Here is a 6,000-nt window from a genome sequence, read left to right on the forward strand (position 1 = left end):
TTCTGGTTGGCTCTCATGTTCCTTTGGCTATGGGTTGAGTTACTAGTTCCTTGAAGCCTTTATTGGACAAACGATCTGGAAGCCCTGTAACAACTTAGGTTTAGTTACTAGTCATGGAAGACTTGGTTGGAAAAATGATATGGAATCCCTTGGTGGGTTGAGTTACTAGTCCTGGAAGCCTTGGTTGGACAAATGATCTAGAAGCCCGATGACAACTGTGGGTTAACTTACTAGTCCTGGAACCCCTGGTTGGAACAAATGCTTTGGAGCCCTAGTTAACTTGGGTAGAAACCGAACTGGTGATGGTTAGTGATGTCTGACTGTGAGGTGGAATCACTCGTTGAGGGTTGAGGTGGTTTGGCCTCTAGAAGCCCTGGTTTGGTCTTGCTTGATTACTTCATGAGATCTCACATTCAACCTTGGAATATGGCACGAGGGTGATTGGATGAAAGAGAGATTTTGTTCAGCCTAGTCTATCATGGTCAAGTGGTTCGTCGAAGTCATATAACTAGTTTCATTTTGAATATGTTAAAAGAGATTCTCTCCTCTTGGATATGATGGGTCAATATACTTGTTTATATGGGGTTTTATGGTTGTTATATTGTTGTTATTTATGTTGGTTATATGTTGGTTATGATATTGTTTTATGAAAATGATGATGTTAGGTCCCTATACTACTGGTGTAACCCCTTATTGTTATTAGTACAACCCCCTTTTTATATTGTTGTGCCCATGTAGTCCCCATATTATTATTATTGTGCCCCATAGAAGCCCACTATTGTTATTATTGTTCCCTTACATTATTATTGTTATGTCGGCTCTGATTATATTATGACCCTTTAGACTCCTATATATAGAAAATAGGTCTTATCATTTGTATCATCCAAGAATTGTTCATTTGTGTAATGTAAAGGAGGTTTCCCCCTCGAAGTGGATGAATTCTAAGGCGTTAATCTATCTTTTCTATCTTTCTGTGAGCTGGTTTCCTAACAGATGATGTATGGATCTCATCATGTTTTGATTTGTGAATGAATGAGCAATGAATATGTGACCTAATAAATGAGAATGTAACTAATGTGATAAATCATCAATGCTCCCTAGCGATTCTCAGATAAGTATGAGACCCCTAAGCTCAGATTTGTTGTTATGACCTCTAGATTACATCTTTGTGACATGTTTGATAAAACATCTATCATGGATAGTAAGGGTCTAGTCATGTCATTGATCAAATGTTTTCATTAGTACCATTGTCTTAGTGTTGTTTATCATTTATGGAAGTTTCCTGGAGTTCAGGGCAGTGACTGGGTCCTAGCCCTGAAATCTTGCAGTCATTGGCATAACACTAACAAAATTAGGCTATAGTCACACTCAGGTAGGCTCATGGGAGCAACTGGGGTTCTCAATTGTATGCATGCCTTGGAAAATGAGTGACTAGGGCTCTAAGTCGCATGCATACCTTGGAAAAGGAGCGATTGGGGCTCTAGGTCATTAAGCATGTTGAGTTCCCTAAGGGGTTGGTCACCTGGAAGGGTGAGTTGGCTCCTGAAGGTTCTATAGCATGTTTAGAAGGTTAGTTTGGTTGTGTTTCTTTAGTTCCAATTCCTTAAGGTGACCTGGGAGGTTGAATCAGATTATAGTGGCCTCTCGTCACATGTTTCCCTGATGGACCGGTCAGCTTGGGTAAATGTGGGAGGAGGGTGTTACAAAAAATTTCCATGAATAGACACTTATTTTCAAGACCAAAATAGTTTTACTGCCCTCCATTAATCCATTTCTCAATGTTATAGTTCCAATTAAGCTTATGATGCAGGTCAACTCCAGGATATTTGTAAGAAGTAACCAACACTAAGTTGCTATTGTCATACATAAAATTAATGTAAGTGATTTTTTTGGATTTGATTATCATAAGCTTATTTTTACCAATGTTTACTAACACACCTATGCTCAAACATAAATCCTTGAGAATTCTTATTTTCTTGTCATCCATATAAAGAAGAAGTATGATGACAATTATAGTTAAATTATTTCTAGCACAACTTGCATCTTCCAAGTGTTTCTTTAACGTCAATGTAAATTCCACAAATAGTAGTAGATAAATGAAAAACTTGCTTAAATCCCATATTACAATTACCTTCTACTGTCCAACCCTCAACTTAGAGTGACATATCTCTAGCTCAAAGGAACATCTAGCTCTTATAACATGTTCCAAATGTTATATCTAAGCATTGTATCAAAATATTTGCTAAAGGGAATAAAACAACATAGAATATTTACTTTATTATTATGAAGTTCCTTAGTGATGATTCTAAGTGTAGTTAGGTGATTTAAAGCATAATATGTGGTTTATAGTTGAATGACAACTTATGAAACTAACCCAACTTTCAACACTTTTTCCATGACTTTCCAATGCTCCTTAATGAGAAATATATAAGCATCGTGGAAGATCCCCTTTGTAAAATGAATTAAATTTCATAAATATTCCATATGGTGTGAACAATTACCATCACTATTGTAATCCAATAATAGGTGGAGAGAAACATTCAAAAATGAATAAGGAATCAATTGATAAATGTATTCTTAAAAGAATGGAAATCTAACCATCTTACTAACCCAACTCAGTGCTTTGACCATCTTTCAAATATCCATAAAAATTTGTCTAGTATAAAAATTGAGAAAATTAATATAAAACACAACATGGAAATTAAATATGCCAAACTATAGTTCACTCTCATTAGTACTTCCGAAGCGTGCCCTTGTGAAGCTTGGGTACTTGCACCGACAAAGGATTTTGATTGGAGGTCAGCATAACTGTTTATGTTACCTTTGCTTACAGGCTTGGGCTGTTATTATCCCAAACTATCTTTGGAAGGTCCTTTATTTTACTTTCTTGTATTTTGGTGTCTATTCCTAATCACCAGGAGCAAAAATACTTGAAAGTAGCTTGATTGATTGTATCTTTAGAGACATTCAGTGAATGCTCTTTGCTCCTATATTGCTATAGCTTTATAATTTTTTGAGTCTTTACAAGTGCTCATAATAATTAAAAGTGGTTGATCGACCAGTTCTTCGATCCAAGAGGCTTCGTGGGCTCTCATCTATGAGTGCGAAGCCTTCTTCTAGAAGGCGTAGGAGCAATTATGTTGGTGATTTTCAATCACTAGCAGCAAATGCATCGAAAATTGATCCTTCATGTTAGGTTATAGTTTCACAAGGTAGACCTAGTGAAAATTGTGATTTGGATAAGGATAATCCTATCCTTTCTAGGGTTCTCTTCCAGTCGGAAGATGAAGTTGAGGTTGAAGAGATTCCTAAGGCCCCTATGATTGCTTCTTCACCTCTTCCTCCTAATTATCCAGATGTTCTATTATACATTGGGACCCCGACTCACAGGCCATAAAGCCTTGGTTTTTATTGTCCTTTTCCTTCGATGGCTAGTGCTGGGAGCACAAATCCAGCTATGAGTGCTACTAGTGAGCATACTCCTCTTTCAGTTCAAAGAGGAGGTACTATTGCTATATCTACTATCACTACTAGTACTGCAATTTTTGGCTCTACCTCCATTCCGTCTTCGAGCGGGGGCACCCAAGCTTTTGCTTCCCACACTAGTTCCTTCCCCTTTGGAATGCCTTCTAACGCAATTTCCTCAATTCCTATATCCATCCCATCCATTTTTTCCACAACTATGAATTCCATGGTGTTATCGGGAATAGTGTCTATGCAGAGCTGCTAATCCCACTAAGGCTGGTAGCTACCTTAGAAACAAACAAACTAAAACCACTTTCGTTTTCCTTTATGAGAAGTAGATGAGAGAAGAATAAAGGAGACCAACCTTTGTCTTGCGCTTGGCTCCTTGCTTGATTCTTTTCCCTTCTGGTAGATCTTTGCCACTCGCTTCCTCGTCTACCCAGCTTCAAAGAGCACCTGTAGAATCAAAGCAGCATAATACTATCCAAGAACAGAGATCTACTATCATAAACAATATAGGACCAGATATATATTGACCACACAAATGCATAAATCATCAATCATACAAGAATGTGGAGGAAAACTTGAATAGATTTATTGATAATCAAGAAAGAGCAAAGAGGATTACAACCAATAGTTCTGACCCAGCGTCATCCTCTCAGCAAGAAAGCCCTTCTTCACCTCATGAAAAGCTTAGATCACCCAACACTATGATGTTACACCAAGAAACCAGTAGCACTTCCTTACAAGATACAAAATTCCAGCCTCTGGATCTCTGGGATGAGGGATCCATATATAGATGTTTGCAAGGGGGGTGAGTCAGCTTTTGAGATTTGATTAGTGTCCTCCCTCTGATAGTTCTTGATTCCACTTGGAGATTGATGATCTCTTACTCATTCCTAGGCGAATGCAGAGAGGCAAGTGTCACAGGAGAAGTTTCTGGAAGATTCCATGATTCTACACCTTGCAGACTGACCCTGCCATTTGTCCACTCTCACCCATCGCACCCCATAAAAGGGATTTTCAACATGCATCGCACCTACTGTGTGTCGGTAGGTGGGATGCAACGCACTTTGACCATGAAGCAGGTGAAATGGTCCAGTTTTGACCAGTTCTGAGTAGTTTTTCATGGAGAACTTCTGGGAGATGCTGTAATCAGTTGACCTCGTTCTTTTAGGGGTCGGAACAACACCTTTAGGGACTTAGGAGCCCTTGGTTTATGGACATTTATGATTGGGTTGCAGTGCCCAAAAATGTCTATAACAGTTGCCCCCTAAAGCATGAGGTCGTTAATTTTTGATGTCGGGTGAAATTCTTTATCATGAGGATCCGAAGTTTTTTCAAGCTGGAAGGCGACCTGTAATAAGATATAATACAATACATTATCTTCATAATATTTTCATGATCTAGCTGAGGTGGGCATTTCCCATGCTCAGCTTTATAAATTCATTTTCATGTACATAGGACAGACAATCGTCTGAGTGTAGACTGATGATTCCGATAGAGCCATCATCCCTTAGATTGGATGATTATCTGTGCAGCGATGATGTATATTTGATGTCTTTGTTTTCCTGAATATATATCGCAGCCCGAATGGATGAAACTAGATCCGGGGTCTTCAATCCTGTTCGATCTTCACTCAAAGTACAAGTCGATCCATGTGAGAAATGTTCTGGAGTCGAACATGGAAAGACATCACCTGATTACCAACCAATGATGTAAGTTGTTAACAGGCGCAAGAGGAATCACTGATAATGATGATGACCCTCAAGGTAATACAGTACAATTCACGTGGTGTGAATAAGGGACTTGACGTCGAAAACCACGCAAAATCTTTTGGTCGAAGGCCATTGATGTAAACCTGTCGCCGGAAGTGAGAAACTTGCCATTGAGGTATGCAGGCTTCAAAGTACTGAGAGGGTTATTCCTAGATCAACTTCTTGGATAATGAGCTGATGTCGACAAGAAGCGATCCGTCATAGGAGGGCCTTAGTGAATCCCACATCAATGACACGGAACAGAGCAAATGATTTTAATGGAGGTGAAAATAATCTGATGACATAAGGTTCAGGGTGGCGGTCATGAAAGAATGGAGCGTGAAATGTATTGCAGCGGATGAGACACAGGTGAATTCTCTGAGTGACCTCTTTCTTGAACATATCGGCGACACTGACATGATGGATTGGTAGCATTATTCCCGAATATGGATGGTGTGACAGAACCATGGTGATGTGACCAGTGAATGGAACAACCCAACCCGACTCGGATGCGGAGTGAAAGTGTCATGTTCAAGAGCGACTTGCTACCAACAAAGTTTCTTCAAAGTTTTCCTCCCAATTTTTCCCAGTCATTGCTGACCAGTACCTCTTTATTTTTGTCAAGCTTGAGGAGGATAACATATGCTTGTTCTATAATTTTCCCTTCGGGCAAACCCATCTCTATGTTTTAACGAGCCTAGCGATAGTGAAACTCGTTCTTGTCTGTTATGGACAAGTTTGTCGCTATTCGGTTTTAACGAGTTTAACGACAAAAGAT

Source organism: Pinus tabuliformis, chromosome 5_2 (assembly GCF_031772625.1).
Source record: "Pinus tabuliformis cultivar Carrire ecotype Pingquan chromosome 5_2, CPIR1, whole genome shotgun sequence".
Taxonomy (NCBI): Eukaryota; Viridiplantae; Streptophyta; class Pinopsida; order Pinales; family Pinaceae; genus Pinus; species Pinus tabuliformis.